Genomic DNA, 20,187 nt, shown 5'->3' with positions numbered 1-20,187 from the left:
AATTATTTAGATCTCTTTTCCATGTTTCGAATGTTTCTTTTTTTAATTTTATCGGCAACATTTGAAATAAAAAAATCAATTTAGGTAAGACCATCATTTTAATTGCGGCAATCCTGCCTGTGAATGCTAGATTCAGTCCCTTCCAATTCTCTAAATCCTCTTTTATTTTCTTCCAGATTTTATCATAATTATTGTCAAATAGATCTGCTTTATTATTGGAAATAGTAATTCCCAAATATTTAATTTTCCTCACTATTTCCCACCCACTAATCCTTTGTATTTCCCTTTCTTCCTCCTTTCTTATATTTTTAATCATCAATTTCGTTTTTTGATTATTCACTTTTAATCCCGCTACCTTGCCATAATCTAATAATTTACCTTTCAATTTGGGTAGGGTCTCCACGGGATCTTCCAACATTATTATCAAATCGTCGGCAAAAGCTCGCAATTTGAACTCACTTCTCCCAACCGATATACCCTTGAGGTTCCTATCCATTTGGATATCTTTTATTAGGAATTCCAATGCCCATATGAATAATAGTGGGGACAATGGGCATCCCTGCCGCGTTCCCTTAGAAATTTCAAATTCTTTTGTTATGTCCCCATTAATGATCAACCTCGCCAGCTGTTTACTATATATGGCCTTTATTCCCTCCATAAATCTTCCTTTAATTCCTAATTTCTTCAACGCCCCTATCATAAATTCCCATGCCAAATTATCAAATGCCTTTTTGGCGTCCAAGAATATGAAAGCTGTCTTCTTGCTAGGATTCCATTCCACATATTCAAACATATCTAGCAGGATTCTGATATTACTAGACATCTTCCTTTGGGGTAGAAAGCCTTGTTGTTCTTTGCCTATTACTTTATTTAATACACATTTTATCCTATTGGCTAAAATTCCAGCAAATACTTTATAATCAATATTTAATAGTGAAATTGGCCTGTAATTCCCTATTTCTTCTCTTCTCTCAATATCCTTAGGTATCAGGGTAATGTATGTATCTTGCCACGATTTCGGAAACTCTCTTCCCTCTAGAATTCCGTCTACCATTACCTTGTACACTTCTTTTAATTCGTTTTGTAACACTTTATAATGTTTTCCTGTTAGGCCATCCGTGCCTGGTGATTTCCCCAATTTGAGTTTATTTATCTCGTCTGTTATTTCTTGATATGAAATTGGTTTATTTAAATTCTCCAATTCTTCTAAACTGATGCCAAATCCAGTGAATTTATCTAAATATTCTTCTAATTTCTTATTATTAATGTTTTCCCCTTTATACAATTTACTATAATATTTCACAAAGCCATCTTGTATTTCATCTGGGTTGGTCTTAAGCTTTCCCCCATCCTTTATTGCAATAATTTGTTGCTGACTCCGTCTCTTCCTTAATTGCCAGGCCAATAATTTACCGGATCTACTTCCCAATTCAAAGGTTCTTTGTTTTGCCCATATAATTCTATTCTCTATTTCTTCATCCATTAATTGTTTTAAATTGTTCTGTAACACTTTCATTTGTGTCTTCATATTAACATTTTTTGGGTTTTTCCCCAATTCTTTTTCTTTTAATTCTATCTCAGATTTCAATTTTTCTATCTTTTCCTGCTTGTCTCTCCTATATCTACTTTTCTGTTGTATGTACAACCCTCGGATAAAGGCCTTACTAGCATCCCATACAGATGTTAAATTTACCTCTGGCGATACATTAAGCTGAAAGAATTCCCTCACCAACTCCCTCAGTTTCCCAACAAAGACCTCGTCTTCCAATAGTCTGTCGTCCATTCTCCACCTTTTAATACTTTTTCTCTCTTCCCTAATCTTTACCATTATCGGGTTATGGTCGGTTACCGATTTAGCCATAATCTCACACTTTTTAATCAATGTTGCTAGACCTGTGGAGACCCATATTATGTCTATCCTGGAAGCTGACTGTTTTGCCTCGGAAAAAAACGTATATTTCCTTTCCATTGGATGTTGGAGTCTCCACATATCTTTTAACTCATAATTTTCAATTATTTGAAAGAAAGCTTTCGGCAACTTGCCTCCTTTCTTGGTATCACTTGATCTATCTAAGCTTGGTAATACAACACCATTAAAGTCGCCCGCGAATATTATCTCATCCCCATCAATAACCTCACTTAATATTTGTTCAATTTTGTGGAAGAATCCAGATTTGCATCCATTAGGTGCGTATATATTTATCACTATTACTTTCCCTTTGGGTGTATAGATTCTTACCCCTACCACCCTCCCTTCATCATCCTGAAATACCTTTTCTGATTTTAAATTCCCTTTTACATATGTTACTACTCCTCTTTTTTTCTTCTTCTTGTCGGCCGATACATGCTCTCTCCCCAATCGTTCATTCTTTAAGACCCTTTCATGTTTTCTTACCACATGTGTTTCCTGTAAACAAATCACATTCCAATCTCCTTTTTTTAATACATGTTCCACCCTATTCCTTTTCCTCTTGCAATTCAATCCATTTATGTTCCATGACACAATATTTAGTTCCATAATTATTTTGATGTTATTAATATTATTGTTGTTATATATATCTATATGTATATCTGTCTATGTATGCGTTAAAATATTTCTCTAATAACTTACTTCTCTTTCTTCAAAATAGTTAACTTTATTATTTCAATAAGAGGAGTAAAGAAGACTTACTACATAAATTTCTAGCACTCAATATTGTAATCCCCTCATCCCCACCCTCTTAATAGAACTTACTCTCTATTACAAATTATGAATTTTTCCTTGCAACTTGTTTCAATTTCAACTCTCTTCCTCCTCCTCCTCTCCCCTTTCCACCAGTTCCCTCCCTGATCTCTCCAAAAAGGATTCTGCGTCTTCAACACTCTTTATCGTTTTTCTTCTTTCTTTAAATGTGAAAGTGAGACCTTCAGGAAATTCCCACACATACCAGATCCCCTTTCTTGTTAGGGCGTCTGTCAGTCTTTTATATTTTTGTCTCTTAAGTCTGAACCGTTTCGGGATCTCCTTGAAGACGGCAATACTCTTGCCTTCGATCACCAGGGGTTCCTGTTTCTTTCTTTGTAAAATTTTATCTTTTAGCAAACCAGAGTTTAGAAATATCAAACAGTCCCCGGGTCCTTTAAATTTCTTGGATCTGTCCCCTCTGACTCGGTATATTTTGTCCACGTCTAACGTCAGCTCATCCTCTTTGACACCAAGCCATACCGCCAGTTCTTTACATATCTTCTCGTCGATCCTCTCACCTTGTCTTTCGGGGACGCCTCTCAAACGAAGAATTAATTCTTTCTGCCTCATTTCTACTAAGGCCAGTTGGTCCGCCAGCTCCTCTTGTGCCTTTAGTAGTTCTCTCCTCTCTTTATCATTCCTTTCTTGCATTCTTTTCAGGTCTTTGCTCTCTGCTGTCAGTTTACCAATGTTGTCCTCTTGATTGTTGACCTTGGTGTTTAGCTCTTTCACCGCTTTTTCCATTTCCTTATTTTTGCCAAAGAGTTCCTTGATTTGGCCAGTCAGTTCTGAGATCACTTTGGAATTGTTCTCTAATTTGGCCTCAACAGAATCCAATTTGTCGTTTAGAGTTTTATTTATTTCCGTAATTAAAGTTTTGTTCATCTCGGTGATCAAATCCTTGACGTCACCTAGAGGATCATTCTCTCCCGTAAGAGATTGGCGTTTTGAAGCCACCGTAGCTGCTCTGGTTTTTGATCCCATCGTCTTGCACTTCTTCCTAGCTCTTCTTTTATCCAAGACAGGTATCCACTGGTTCTCCAGGTTCACCTTAATCACCTATTATGCGCCCCGCACCTTCTTATGTGGGAATCTCCTTTCAAGGGCTCTAACAAATCATTATATCAAAAATTGGAATTGGGGACTTAAACATAGAATTAAAAATGTAAGAAATTCCAAATATTCAAGTTTCAGTCTCTAAGTGGGGGGTTCCAAATACAATTGTGTTCACCGGAGAGAGTTGGAAGTCATAGAATCACCAGCTCTATAGGGGGTGGGGTGGGGTGTCATTAAGGCAGTCAACCGCTAGGTGTCGCTCCTATCTGTCCATCAAAATTCGCCCACTTCCTTAGAGAGTGTTTGTTTTAACAGTTTAGCAGAAGTGAGCAATCGCCATTTTCTTTCAGTAATTTCAAGCCCCTCTTCCCTCTTTCCTTTCTTCCTCTCTTTCTCTTTGCCTCGTCCCCCTCTCTACAAAGATGTTATTTAGTCCTTTCTCTTTCGCTCTTCCTCCCCCTTCTTCTTAAAGACAGTCTCAAGCCGCAAATCACAGTCGGACCGGGTCGTATAACAATTATGCAGTCTCTCAGTCTCCGTTTTAAAACATACTTTGGTACACAGCAGTCAAAACCTTCTTGTAGCTTAAATTGTGATACTTTCTTCCAAATAACTCTTATACACAAGCAGTTGTTACAGCTATTCTTTTGCCGGTGATACAGTGTTTCTCCGACTTTGTTCTCTCCCCCCCCCCCCCCGGCGCCTCTCCCGCTGATCTCTTAGGCAGCGCTTTTAATTGCTGCGAGGTTTCTCTTTTTAATAATTATCTTTTTGTCATTAATCCTCCGTTCTTCACGGGGGGGGGGCCCTCTCTTAATAATCTTTAAGTCGGTGAGTTTCAGGCGCTTACCGGGCAAGTCTTCCGCGTCGCAATAATGGCGTCTGTAGTTAGAAAGCTGGACTCCTCTCCGCCGCCTCCACAAATAGTGCCGGTAGCGGAGTTCTGTCCCTTTTGCCACTTTTCTTATTCTTCCGACGAAAACCCCGTGCTTTCGTCGTTTGGAGGGGGCTTTGACGCTAAGCACCCCCCCCTTTAAACACCACTATCCTCTTGGTTAAACTCTGCAAACGCGGAGCTCCAAGTTTTCGTGACTCGCTCTCAGGGCGCCTTCACCGGAAGTCCAGCCTTTCGCATGATGAATTCTGCATATAAGTTAAATAAGCAGGGAGACAATATACAACCTTGTCGTACTCCTTTCCCAATTTTGAACCAATCAGTTGTTCCATATCCAGTTCTAACTGTAGCTTCTTGTCCCACATAAAGATTTCTCAGGAGACAGATGAGGTGATCAGGCACTCCCATTTCTTTAAGAGCTTGCCATAGTTTGCTGTGGTCGACACAGTCAAAGGCTTTTGCATAGTCAATGAAGCAGAAGTAGATGTTTTCCTGGAATTCTCTAGCTTTCTCCATAATCCAGCGCATGTTTGCTATTTGGTCTCTGGTTCCTCTGCCCCTTCGAAATCCAGCTTGCACTTCTGGGAGTTCTCGATCCACATACTGCCTAAGCCTGCCTTGTAGAATTTTAAGCATAACCTTGCTAGCGTGTGAAATGAGCTCAATTGTGCGGTAGTTGGAGCATTCTTTGGCACTGCCCTTCTTTGGAATTGGGATGTAGACTGATCTTCTCCAATCCTCTGGCCACTGCTGAGTTTTCCAAACTTGCTGGCATATTGGGTGTAGCACCTTAACAGCATTATCTTTTAAAATTTTAAATAGTTCAGCTGGAATATCATCACTTCCACTGGCCTTGTTATTAGCAGTGCTTTCTAAGGCCCATTTGACTTCACTCTCCAGGATGTCTGGCTCAAGGTCATCAACCACACTACCTGGGGTGTACAAGACCTCCAGATCTTTCTGGTATAATTCCTCTGTGTATTCTTGCCACCTCTTCTTGATGTCTTCTGCTTCTGTTAGGTCCTTACCACTTTTGTCCTTTATTATGGTAATCTTTGTACGAAATGTTCCTTTCATATCTCCAATTTTCTTGAACAGATCTCTGGTTTTCCCCATTCTATTGTTTCCCTCTATTTCTTTGCATTGCTCATTTTAGAAGGCCCTCTTGTCTCTCCTTGCTGTTTTTTTGGAAATCTGCATTCAGTTTCCTGTATCTTTCACTATCTCCCTCGCATTTTGCTTGCCTCCTCTCCCCCGCTATTTGTAAGGCCTCGTTGGACAGCCATTTTGCTTTCTTGCATTTCCTTTTCCTTGGGATGGTTTTCGTTGCTGCCTCCTGTATAATGTTACGAGCCTCCATCCATAGTTCTTCAGGCACTCTTTTCACCAAATCTAAATCCTTAAACCTGTTCCTCACTTCCACTGTGTATTCATAAGGGATTTGATTTAGATTGTATCTTACTGGCCCAGTGGTTTTTCCTACTTTCTTCAGTTTAAGCTGGAATTTTGCTATAAGAAGCTGATGATCTGAGCCACAGTCAACTCCAGGTCTTGTTTTTGCTGAATATATCAGAATATAAGTAACATTTATTCACCTTCTTGAATTAATTGCACCACTCCATCTCAACTAATCTAAGAGAAAACTGCAACAATTTATGCAAGTTGTAACGTATCCTGGAAAGACATACTGTAATAGAATCAGTATTGTTTTACACCCAGTTGTATAATTGGACTGAAAGAAGATTAAGATTACTATGAATAAATGTCTACTATTCTGAGAAGTATGTATTCAACATCACTTAAAGTTAAGAATATGTACATTTTAGAGTATGTAGAATATATAATTTGATATAACTTCAATAAGTAGAAGCTTCCGAGTGTGTTATTTGCCAAGAAAATAATGCTAAAAGGATCATCCACATATGGAAACAGAATGCTAATGTCCCTATGAATCTCCCTTTCAACCAAGTCTAGTCCACTCTACATTGACTGACAGCAGCAATCCAATATGGCAAGCAGAGAGGTGTTCCCTAGCCCTACAATCTTGATATCCTTTTAATCCTGGCTACGAGGGATCAAACCAAATATCATTTGCTTGCAGCACAAGTGATCTACTACTGACCTATGGCTGTTCCAATATTGCACAGTGATTGTACTCCTGAATATGGTGTCATGGAAACACAGAGGTGTGGATATAATGTTCCTGAAGCAAATGCACTCTATTAAAAAATATGCTAGTATTGTCAACCATATTGGCACTAGTCACCTGATGAAGCAGAATATTGCAACAAGTAATGAGGCAAGAATTGTTCTATCATACCCAGTCAACTGTTCAGCTTAAGATATTTGTGCACACTGCTTACAGACTTGGCCGGATTTAGGTTTGATGAGGACCTAAGCTACTGAAAGTAATGGGGCCCTTTATATGTCCAGCTGTCCTTTGTCAACAACAAATTGTTGCTGTTTATTGTGTTGAATATATGGCAGTTTATGGACCTAATAGGTGTCTAAAGCCATTTGTACATAACAAATAGGAGCCTACACAACACAGAACACTGTTGCTGTATGTAGGTTTTATTTTGTTTTTTTATCTTATATTTGGGGAATGTACATCCAGGGGTTTTTTTTCCTTTACATTTTTTGGGGGGGGAGCAAGAGAGTGGGGCTATAGCTTGTTTAACTCATACATAAATCCGGCACTACTTATGGAGCTAATGTATTTCTTTATGGAGATTTGCTTAGACATGCTATACCATGGGTAGCGAAACTAAGGCCCAGGGGCCAGATCTAGACCAATCGCCTTCTAAATCCGGCCCGTGGATGGTCCGGGAATCAGCGTGTTTAACATGAGTAGAATGTGTCCTTCTATTTAAAATGCATCTCTGGGTTATTTGTGGGGCATAGGGATTTGTTCATATTTTTTCCCCAAAATATAGTCCGTCCCCCCCCCCCCACAAGGTCTGAGGGACAGTGGACCGGCCCCCTGCTGAAAAAGTTTGCTGACCCCTGTGCTAAACTTACAAAGTGAATTTGATAATATTTGACCTGGTAACCTCTAGGTTTGATTACTGCAACATGTTATATGTGGGGCTGCCTCTGAAGACAGTTCAGAATCTTCAGCTGCTGCTGAATTCTTCATGAGAGGTCCAGAGAACAAGCAACATAAGAATGGGCCTTTTCTGTGGTGGCTCCCTGCTTGCGGAATGCTCTCCTCAGCATTGCCTGGTGCCTTAGTTACATATCTTTAGGCACCAGGCAAAACATTCCTCTTTTAAATCTGGATTGTATTTTAATCTGCATTTTAATCAATTGTTTTTCTTTCTTTTACGTTTTGTTGTGATCTTGTTGATGTCAGCCGCCCTGAGCCCGGGTATAAATTATTATTATTATTATTATTATTATTATTATTATTATTATTATTATTATTCTCCCAGGCCCCTTTGGCTAATTAAACAATCTATGACTTTTTAAACTGTAGGGGGTAATTGGTATACATTGGGGAATAATTGGTATATATACACACTATGTTATGTATTGCTGTGTTTTTTTAAACCACCCTGTGATCCTCGGATGAATAGTGGTATAGAAATTTAATTGACAACAACAACAACAATATCTAGTACTAGTGGGACTGATTGCATTGTAAGAGGTCAGTGAATCAATCCCATATGTAAAGACAAAATTACTTTTCATTGAAGTTTCAAGGGAAAGCGAAATTCTAGAGCTTTGATACAGATGTGGCCAATAGGTCTGTAAATTATTCATTTTATAACTCTGCTGGTCATACAGTGGAACCTCGGTTTATGAACACCTCGGTTTATGAATTTTCGGTTTATGAACGCCGCGGACCCATCTGGAATGGATTAATTCTCTTTCCATTACTTTTAATGGGAAAGTTCGCTTCAGTTTATGAACGCTTCAGTTTATGAACAGACTTCCGGAACCAATTACACCCATGTTTCAGTTTATGAACGCTTCAGTTTAAGTACTCCGCGGACCCGTCTGGAACGGATTAATCCACTTTCCATTACTTTCAATGGGAAAGTTCGCTTCAGTTTATGAACAGTTACTTCGCGGACCGTCTGGAACGGATTAATCCACTTTCCATTACTTTCAATGGGAAAGTTCGCTTCAGTTTATGAACGCTTCAGTTTATGAACAGACTTCCGGAACCAATTGTGTTCATAAACCGAGGTACCACTGTAATTAATTATGATAAAATACTGCATACTAGATACTGGCATGCAGAATCCTAAAAAGAAAATTGGTTTCAACAATTTATAGCTGTCTCTGACTTCTTTATAATATCCACAAAGCCATAAGTAAACACATCTACCAGAGAGTCCTTCTTAATGATTTTGTAGCTGGAATAACTGAAGCCAGAGCAGATGAATTGACCTTGCCAAGTTTACAGACTGTGCCAGTAACAGAGCTGGGATTAGAAAACCAGATGATTAAAATTTTGCTCACTAGGATAAAACACTTAAAATGAATCATCTCAATTTCCAAAGTGTCCTCAGGTTGCTTTAGGCATAATAAATTGCAATCACATAACAGCAAACAATTATTTTAAAAATCAGGACTTAAAACGTTACATCTGACACTGAAGCAGTGCAATCTCCACTAGAGAAATCTACTTACACTGCCGATGAAATGTATAATATTTGGACAAGATGTTAACATTATTGTTCTGTTTGAAAACATGTCTAATTTTTTTTAGGGGAAATGGGCTACAGTTACACATAGGACATTAATGTCACTTTTTCTACTACGCCAAACTAGATGAAATGCTGTCAGTGGTGGACTTTGGGCTTTTGAATTTCAACAGTGCCCTGTGCAATGCCAAAATTCCTCCCCTGCCCCCCACTGCCACCTCTCACCTTTCCTTCCAAGTCATTGTTGTGGTGCCCTCTCAACTCAGCACCCAGTGTGGGCAAATTGGTTGCACTCCCCTAAATTCACCTCTGGTGCCATTCTCACAATTAGCAATGGCACAAATGGTTTTTTAAGAAGTAAATAGCATGTGTGGGGAATGTATTCTGGGACAAGATCCTGGCTCTGGAGAGGTGGGCGGGTGTTGGGTTGTAAGGCCTTTGCCCCCTGCTGCAGTCCTACTCCACATTTCTTTTTTTTGGGGGGGGGAGGTTCTATTTGTGCCAATGAAAGTTTTTCCACCAGTACTAATAGCAGGTAAATCTCCAATACTAATAGGTAAGATTGGGAAATCAATACTGGAGCTACGATTTGTTTAAAAATCTGTATGTCACAAAATTCTGGATTTCCATGACAAGGAGAAAGGGAGCATTACGGGGGAGGGGGGATACCCAACATGACCACAAAAGAGTGCCGAGTACATTCTAGGAAGCACATTCTCAGGCTGATGTGCCCCAGACATCACACTGCACAGAGTTCCTACCAACTGAGGACCAAATTTGATGTGACAGTAAGCATGACTTGAAATCATGTGCGCTTAAGAAATAAAAATAGCAGGCATGTGGGGGATTTTCATAGCACACAGGGAAGGAGGTTTAACCCTTTCCTCTTCTACCCTGGTCTTGACCAACCACCTGCTACTGGTCCTGAGAGGGAGGTCTCAATGGAGTAGTATCAATGGAGGTTGCCTTCCTGGAACTAATAGCAGGCCATCTGCATACTTACCGTATTGGCCCAAATATAAGCCACACATGAATATAAGCCACACCTTTAAAATTCGGGGGGGGGGACACAATATAAGCCACTCCCATAATAATAATAATAATAATAATAATAATAATAATAATAATAATAATAATAATTAATAATAATAATATTTATATTTATACCCCGCCCTCCCCAATCAAAACTGGGCTCAGGGCGGCTAACACCAATAAAATTACAATAAGACATAAAATAAAATAAAACAATTAATTAAAATACAATATTAAAATTTAAAATTTAAAATGCAGTCTCATTTTAAGTAGTCCATCAATCAAAACCATGAGGGAGGCACTTCCGGTCTGCCGCCGGCAAAGAAGACGCAGGGACTGCGAGCGCCGCAGTCCCCGGCATCGCGGAGGGGGGGGAATTCCGCGGGGCGCGCGGATTCCCCGTAAGAACCTCGGGAAGGGCGTCCCGAGGGCTCAAGGTCCGGCAGGCTCCGTTGGGCGATTCCTCTGCTGCCCGGAGACCCAGTAGAGTCTCCGAGAGCCAGCGGAGTGGAGTCGCGGGAGCCATTTTGGACGTCATCGTTACCTCCGGCATAGCGAAGCCCCGAGTCTTCTACTGGGCAGCGGCAGATTCTTCCAAGAAAATAAAAGACAAAGTAAGTGAAATCTCCACTTGGACTTCTGGATTTTAAAATTAACTATTTGGAAAATCAGGAGAGATTCAAAAACGGGAGTCGATCTCTTCCTAATGGTCAATTAAGAGGCGCATTAAACATTCCAAAGCCGAAAAAGATACTTTGGTTTTAGTACCCGAAAGAAACAAAGACTTTTCACTCCTTTACAAACCCCGGTGCCGATACCTCCCGAGGAACAGTAAGTGCACAAAGGGGGAAAAATTTTTTTGACAGCTGTCAAAGCTGTCAAAACTGGTAAAAGATAAGGAAAATTCATAAAAATTTGCTGAAAGTTTAAGCGGCTGCAAGATTATATTAAAAGAGAAGTATCTGGAATTAAGAGATGTTCTATTGTTGAAAAATTAAAGACAATGGAAGGAACAGCCAAGATGGAGGAAAGAGTGAGTGAATGGAAATTTCCAGTGTGCTCTGCCTCCTAATCTCCTGCCTGTGTGTGGTTAGAAGGAATGAAAACAATGTATTCACCAAGCTTCCAAGAGACAGTTCTGAACTATCTAGAGATTCTGAAGGACATCCATAGGACATTGCAACACTCCAGTCCAACATGTTTAGAGACTTTGGTTCAAGATCAGGACTTAGAAGATAATGTGGAAAGCTTACCTGAGAGTAAAGGACAAGAAGTGGATTTTGCAAAAACTGAGGTGGATTATAAAAAATGCGACTTGGAGGAAGAACAACAAGGATTTGAAAAGGAAAAAGACAGTTGTCAAGAACAACAAAATGAATTAATGACTCAAGAAAAGAAGGCTCCTGGAGGGACTAAAAATTGGGCATGGGTAACAGAGGGAAAGGAAAGGCAGAATGAGGGGGGGACAGAGGCCTGGATTTGGAAGTGGGAAAGAACGGGTGTGGGGTGAAAAAATTTAGTTAAAAAGTATTTTGGTGAGTGAATAACGGTTTCTGAATTTTTGGCTTGTTAAAGGACTGCTGATCCAAGGGGGGGGGGAGACATCGGGAGGAGAAAGGAGAGTTAACAGATATAAAAATTTAGATTTCTGGAGGGAGGTAGAAGAATGGCTTGGGAAACAATTTGTATTAACATTTTTGTGTTCAGATAAGTGTCTGGATGGAGGGCCGCCTTCCCTCCTCTCTTTGCCCAGAAGCACCTGGTGGCAGAAGGTGTGCTGGGGGGGAGGAGGGGGGAGGGAAGCCCAGACGCAAAAATGGAACCTTTGAAGTGCTGCGCCTCGCTGGTTCCTCTTGTGGCAGGAGGGGACTTGTGGGGGGGCAGTATGAAGAAGGAGGAGGAATAAGTGAATATTATAAGGATAAGATTCGGAATTAGAATAGAAAATCCGCCACAATCAATTAGAGAAGTTAGGAAAACCAGGAAGAAGAGATCTGAGGAAGTCACAATTATAATGTGAAGAAAATAAGAATGGGGAATTTTTAAATTTTTATTTGTCTTTTTATATATATATATGTATTGTGTGTATGTTTTGTTTAAGGCTTGGGTTAAAGGAGCAGCTGAGGGGAAACCAATCCACAGAGCCCCTCCATCCCTGTCCTCTCAGTGGCAGGGAGGGGATGAGGGGGGGAGGGGGAGGTCAAACCCACCCCTATACTGGACCCCTTTGATTCTCAACACCTGCGGGTACTACTGGTGGCAGAAGTGGACTCACGGATGGAGGGTAATTGAAGGGACAGATTATATACGTTTTGTTTGTCTTGTTTGTACAAAAATCCAATAAAAATTATTTTTTAAAAAAATCATGAGGGAGGAAAACACAGGGGTCAGACTGAATCCAACCCAAAGGCCAGGCGGAACAGCTCCGTCTTGCAAGCCCTGCGGAAAAATGACAAATCCCGCAGGGCCCTGGTCTCCTGTGAAAGAGCGTTCCACCAAGTCAGGGCCAGTACTGAAAAGGCCCTGGCCCTAGTCGAGACCAATCCAACCACCTTATGGCTCGGAATCTCCAGAATGTTGTTATTTGTGGACCTTAAGCTCCTCCGCGGGGCATACCAGGGAAGGCGGTCTCGTAGGTACGAGGGTCCTAAGCCGCAAGCACTCACATCCGTTCAGTTTTACTGTATGTCTGTTTCAGCAGCGATATCGTAAAAGTCCATTTTTGTAAGGTCGTGAATTTAAGCCGCACTTTAACTTTTCACAGTCAGAATTTGGGGAGGGGGGGAGTGCAGCTTATATTCAGGCCAATACGGTATGTCCTGGAACAAAGGTGAATGGGGCTCCAGCCTCACCCACCCATCCCACATGTGCCCCAATTAGAGATGGGGTAGAAATTTGGTTCCATTTACATGTAAAAGTGATTTTTATGAAATTCGCATTTCCCCAAAACATTATGTGAATTGAAACATAGCTGTCCTTCAAAATCTGCACTTATCCAACCTTTGCAATGCAGCTGTCCAGTCAAGTAATGGGTGCATATAGTAGAGTAAAGTGGGCATATAAAACACATATAATGGTGAAAATATCATACAAAAATGCATTATATCAGGGCAAATTGCCTTGCAAAAATGTGTATATGAGGCAAAATTGCATATAAAAATATATATTGAAGGGGGGAAATCATGCAAATTCTAATGAGAACTTCACCCCCTCCCTTGCAAACTGATGTAGAAATGTGGAGAACTGGTTAAGGCTGGAAAAAGAAGAAACCAAGAGAAACTGAAAATGGCCTATTTGCCCATCCCTACCCTAGTACACATTTCATCATTCCACAGAGTGAAACCAAACACACCATTTAGATGTACCTGCTTTCCCTGGTATGCTCAAGCAATTGGGTTATGCACAGTTTGTTCTTAACATTTGACTTTAGTTTCTTTGATGAACAATGTAGATTTTTGGCATAGATTCTGCCTAACTCAGGAACTACAGGAGAACTGTCATTATACGAACCATTGGTTATTGATATTAAATGTGTCCTACTTGTGTTCTTTCAGCTCACAGCTTCCCTATTCATCCAAACACATTCATTACACAAATGTTTTGGATGCCCTTTGGAACGTCTGATAAGTGAAGCTCTAGCATTATAAACTGCTGAATACTTTCTTAACAAGTGTGTGCCCAGCATCCATCACGAAGGAGAAAACTGACTAACCAAAGATTGAAGTGATGTACAGTAGATGCCAAGAAAAACTATCTTCTCCTGCCAAAAGTTATCCCCAAGGGGTGAATATCATTTTCCATAAGTCTGTAGAAATAACTGAATTAGTTTGTTAATGAAATACCCCTAGCTAATTTCTATGTATGATTCAACATGTCGGTGCTCTTCATAATAGTTTGGCTCCACTAATTGCATAAGAGGAAACCCATATTTATTCTTCAATAAGATTAACACAAACTAAAATGCAATATTAAAATTACTTGAGGTAACTTTGATTCACTAGAGAATAACTGTAATGGTTAAAACAACAGATTTGTATATCTTAACCTACTTTCGATGTTGAAAGTCTATTTATAATTCACTGTAATTCTACAGAATTTGAATTACATATAAAGTACACTGGGCATGTTCTGTATTAGGATGCAGTAATTATACAATGACTGTCTCGTCATCACAAATAAAGCTAACACAAAGGTCTATAAATGAACAATTTAGCTTGAAAATATATACAGCAACTATGATTTGATTTAAGCGCAGAATTTATTAGTGGCCTCTTTTCCAGAGACAACTAATCTAAATGGGTGACATTTAATCGTATTCTATCAGACTATTCTCCCACATGGAAGGTCTCCTAGGAACCACATGTACTCTACCTTGACAGAAAGGTGGGAAAGAGAAGTAAGAATATAAAGAAAGTAAAATTGTGTCTCAGATGTGTCCATCTGTTAAGATCTATGGGCTGAACTCAAGGGTTGAGTGACTGGGAAACCACCCATACAAGTCATCCTTTTCTTCCTCTCTGCTCCACTGAAGCTCCCTGTGTCCCTCAAAAGCCTTTCAAGTGGATTTGGTGCCCTCTTGAACAGCGTGGGCTGTGCTGCTGAGAAGCTCCAGTTTGGCAGAGGGGATTTGTACAAGTGGAAATTGATTGCACAAAGAGCTTTTGGAAGTCACATTCAACCATACATTTAAATTACATTTAATGCACGTGGTTTCCCCCCCCCCCCCAAAAAAAAAGAATCATGGAAATTGTAGTGTTAAGGGTGCTGGGGAATGTCGTTCTGTGACTTGCAAACTACAGTTCCCAGAGTTCTTTGTGGGTAAACAATATATGCATAAAATGTGCTTTAAAGGTATAGTGTGGATGGATTGGCATGTAGCCTTTGGATCCAATCCCTGTGTAAAGTTCATAAAAAGCAAAATAACTTGACCCTTTTTGTTCAAAAATAATATTTGCTGGCCATTATTACTATTCGGGATACAACTTGAATAGAATAAGAAGCTGTGATAATACAAGCTGTATTTTTCATTTCTAGGAAGAATCAAAGAACAGAATTCCCCATGAGCCAATGCGCTACAAAACTAAAGAGGAAAACAAATATGTAGCTTCCTATTGTTCTCTATGATGTATCACTTTTACTTTACAAGATTCATATATAGCCTAACGAAGAAAAGTGGGCAGCCCTCTATGATTTTTCATGCCTGCTTTGAAATGGGGAGGAGGGTGGTGGAATGTTTGCCTATATTCAATAAGTATTACCTTCCCTCTGAATGGACTTAGTCTGATCTCAGTGAAGTCCGTACATAGTCAAATTTGATTTCCTCTGTAGCCTTAGAGCATCCACATTTCACTACATGATTCCTGATGGATTGCCTCAGAAGAGTCCTAGAAAAAAATGATTCCAAATCAGCAGCAAATAAGAGAAACAATCAAACAAATGTCAACAAACAAGACTGAAAAGAACTGACCATTTTCACAATAAGAGGATGGTTTTCAACATATGCTCCCTCTAATATTTTCAACCCCAAAATCAAAATGGGGGACCAAAAGGTAAAGCCATTATTTCATGGTGTAGTCTAAATGGAATCACTCTGAATTATGAGTTCAGATGTCCTCCTAGAATTGTGCCCATTTTTAAAAAAGAGGGTAGTATCCCGAATAGAAATATCAAGAGAATTAATGTACAGGTTTGCCTCTCCATATGATATATGAAACATGCTAAGTAACTTGCAGCAATACCTCAAATTTATGTGCTGAAAGCTATTCAAATATAAAATAAGCACTAACAAACGGGCAACCTTGTCAGTTGCAAAGTTAATAAATCAAATTCACCAAGGTAAGCTGCGTTTTTACTTCAAGTGGATCTATCATCAGAGGCCACTGATAATGATACAGCTACAAGTAAAATAAATGTGTTTTCCCTGACCTTGACTATAATTCAGTAACAGCTTGCCTTACAATTTTGCACTGAACACATCACCAGGTGCCACCTGAAAATTTGAGAGACTAAGCAAATTAATCTCTTTTACAACTATTGCATTTACTAGATTAGTTGATTTCTATAGAGAAAAAAATGTTGGATTGATCCAGTAAGATTACTTCATGTGCCTTAAAATAGCCTCAGGTTGGAACGCATTCTTAGGTGTGTTACTACCTTAGCAAAGTCTAAAAGCATCTCAAGATAGAAAGAAAAAGGTTTGCGATATTTGCTATAAATGAGAGTTATCATCCAGTGTATATAAAAAATGTGGAGCACAAACTGGCATCTCCAGGCTCCTTGAAGGTAGAACGATTTAGCTCTGAGCTGAATGTGCCTTGCTCCTTATTCCCAACCTGAATATGCTGGACTACAACTCCCATCAGCCCTAGCCAGCATGATTAATGCACAAGGCTGGCAAAGGCAAACATTGGTACACTACACCCAGGGCTGGATTTAGATGAAGAGAGGCCCTAGGCTACTCCACTTGTGAGGCCCCTCCCCATCCCCCACCTTCACAACTAGAAGAAAATGGAAGATTGTTATAAACAAAATTGAGTGAAGCCAAGGATGATGACGGGTATTTAAAATTCTACAATTCACAATTTCTCCTCTAAAGAACATAAGATATTATTGTTAAATACCATGGTGATTTAAAAAAATGCATAAAATTAACACTGAAAAACTTTTGCAATAACTGAACTTTGTAAACCTTTTGTGGCCTGGGCAGGCCTGGAACTAGTTCCCATGTCTTGTTCCTCTCTAAGGAATCAAGTTCAGCCTTCGTGGCATTTAACCATGGCTCAGCATCCTCTGAGGTTAAACTGTGGACCTCTTGGAAGCTTGAAGGTTCCCAAACCTTCTCTGAGTTACTAACAACAGCTGTATCTGCTATGAGTGTTTTAGCAAACTCTTCAGCATACCTTTTGGGTGGTTTACCCTTTGTGGTCCTTTCAGATTTGCATACTATACACAAGTCTTCCATGCTAGGCTTCTCCTCTTTAGGAGAATGCTGGGCAGACCGGGTTGCCCTCTTATATACCTGGTGGGATTGACAAGGCATCTGACCCTCACCTGAATCTCATAGCTCTCCTGTAGCTGCCTCTGATTAGTTATCATTTATCTCTTGGGGAAAATAATTAGCATCACACGTCATGTGCATGGAAGTTGCTGAACCAATTAACCAACTAGAAGGATCACTGTTAATAGCACCAGTTTTCCTATAACTTGATATTGCTGGATACTTTTGATGAACTGAAAAAGCATTTTTAGTTTGCTTTCTGTTGCCACCCTGGAACTTTTCTTTATTAGTGCCACTTTGTTTTGTACAATTCCTTGCAAAAGAAGGAAAACAACTTTTCTGCTTGTATATGTTGATAATATAATTTTGGTTACTGAGGACAAACAAGATTGTACAAAAACAAGATCGGGTGCAGGCCTGGCCAGGACATAGGCGTCCTGACTGTGACAAAGGTGACCTGTGTGCTTGCTTGCTTGCTTGCTTGCCAGCTGTTGGGAACTTCAAGGTCCCTGCTCTCCCTTCTTATGGTCTTTGTATTGGACCTGGAGACTCCAATAGAGAGCATTCCATGTCAAGAAGGAGGGCAAGTGGGCACTCTATCAAATGACAGGACAGGAGTTACACGGAGCAGGGCCTTTTCACTGGTGGTGCCCATTGTTAGCCTTGCTCTTCCCAGACCTGCTCTCTTTTGGCCTGTATTTTGGAGCTTTATAATTTAGGAAGACTTTGGAAGAACTGGTTGACAAGTCTTATCAGTTGCTGACGTATGAGCAGATTTTATTTGCTGCTGTTCTGTGCTTCTGGTGTGTCAGGGTTTACACCAGCATAATAGAGTTGGCAAGGATGCCAGAAGGGATACAATTTACAAGCTTTCTCCATTATCTGCACAGCAGGGGGTGTTCAGTAAACAGTGCAAAGGCTGAGCTGAAGCATTCCCTGCTGGTTACCTGCTTTCAGCAATAGGGGTCACTGTTTGGTAGTACCCAATTGGTTGGCTGTCAGATTCTAGAGCTCCCTATTGGTGGCTCTTAGGTAATTCACAAAATACAGAGTCCGTTCATAAAACACAGTGTTCATTCATAAAGCAGTAACATAAATCTCCATTGCTACATATTGGGTGTATATTTCAGTGGTTGAACGTACAAGTTTATGGCCATTCTGTAGTGAAGTGCTTATGTGACTGTGAATAAAATGTGGCTGGGCTCATTGTCTCGGGGTTTGGGGGGGAAGAGGTGACGAAACTGATTTCCAATAAGTGCCCCCTTTATTTCCATAACAAGTCCTTGAGTCTACTCTGAATGGTGACACCAGGGACCTAGAAGGTGCAGGGCTTGTCTGTCCAACCCCTGCACAGTCTCATCAGGGCTGACCTTAAGACAACTGGAGCAATTGGGCCAAATAGGCCTGTTGCTATATCTATAATTTCTAGGGCTTTGATATAAAACAGTGAGCACGGGGCAGCTGGGTTTATTCACACTTAACCCTTTTTTAAAAACCCAAAATTGAGCCACTCAGCTATCTTGTAAGCAAGGGTGATTAGGAGACTGATCCATTCCCCACTCTGCTGCTGATTCCAGTCCATCACTGAAATTCCTTCCTTCTTTCTTTCTTTCTTTCTTTCTTTCTTTCGGCTCTGCTTGCACAGTCCCATCTGCTGGCTTATGGAGGATAACCTCATAGACTCCATTTGGGCATATGGTTCTTTAGCTAGTGAGGGATATGATCATGGAAGTGTACTTTTCCTTAGCTAGATTGGGGCACAAGTGTATATATGACTATAGACGTGGTGTAAACACGGGATTAGATAGCTCTGCACCAGATAGGGATGCACTTCCCACATGCACAGCAGGAGAAAACACTGGCCCAAATTCCAGCAAGCGTTCTGGCACTGAAAAGAAATGGGGCAGTCCAAACCCAACATCAGTGCCTCATGGGGGGTTGAATCAAAGCAACAGTTCTTAGGATTACAACATTAAACTCCTTTCGCCTTTAATGTGCCCTTTTATGGTAATCATCATATACTTAACCTGATAACATGTCTGGGAAGCAAGCAATAAAACATTTTCTCCATTTCACAGATTGACACTGAGGCACACAGGCAGATTAAGTGATCTGCCAAATTCTTAGGAAAGGCAATGAAATCATGAAAATTAGATAATGTTTTTGTTTCTGCATCCTAACTGCACCTGCTATGAGCAGATGGGGATGTGCGCAACATATTTTTTAAGGGGGATTTGAGGCCAGACCTTCAGAAATGTTAAAAGGAGACGGCACCCCTTAAAAACGGGCTCATTTGAAAGCTGACCCCTTTTCATGCTTTGCTTCTCATGCTTCTCATTCATTTCTTTATGGTACTGGATCCACATATTATTCATTGATACTATACTGCTGTCTTTGTCCTCAATAACCCAACTACAAACAACTAGAAGTGTTATCAAGTTGGAGGTCTTATCATTATGATCTAGATTAGTATTTACCAATGCAACCTCCCGTGAGCCAAAGTGAGCACTTTGTCTCAGGTGGTGGATTGGGAAAGGTGGCAGATCTTCATTCCCTGCCCAACTGGCACTTTTAGGGTCACCCACTTCCATTATATGATGCTAGCAGCTGCCATTAAGGTCATACCCACACTCCTCTGTGAGTGTGTTATGCTTGTTAATTATTGTTTTGTCTTTCACCCATCCACTTCTGCCATTTGCCCCATACACTCTTGGCTTGTAAGGCTGGACACATTAAATTCTGGCCCTCAGCCTGAAAGAGGCTCCCCACCCCTGCCTTAGGTTAAAAACACCAGGCTAAACACCAGAGGTGAATTCAATAAAAGGTT

General features: G+C 40.3%; 1 protein-coding gene across 2 annotated transcripts in view; it reads right to left on the bottom strand.

Moving 5' to 3' along the window:
• Positions 1 to 15,753, bottom strand: part of IQCM (IQ motif containing M) — a 114,076-nt gene extending 98,323 nt beyond the window's left edge. The window contains exon 1 of one of the 2 annotated variants that reach the window (XM_060278649.2): positions 15,622 to 15,753. The gene's annotated coding sequence lies outside the window, so the exon portion shown is untranslated. The remainder of the gene's footprint in view (positions 1 to 15,621) is intronic. The other variant, XM_088661097.1, reaches the window with a different exon arrangement.
• Between the last annotated feature and the right edge of the window lie 4,434 nt (positions 15,754 to 20,187).

Source organism: Zootoca vivipara, chromosome Z1 (assembly GCF_965207765.1).
Source record: "Zootoca vivipara chromosome Z1, rZooViv2.hap1.1, whole genome shotgun sequence".
NCBI lineage: Eukaryota > Metazoa > Chordata > Lepidosauria > Squamata > Lacertidae > Zootoca > Zootoca vivipara.
The sequence above is the reverse complement of the archived record's forward strand: the minus strand, read 5'-3'. Positions and strand labels throughout refer to the sequence as shown.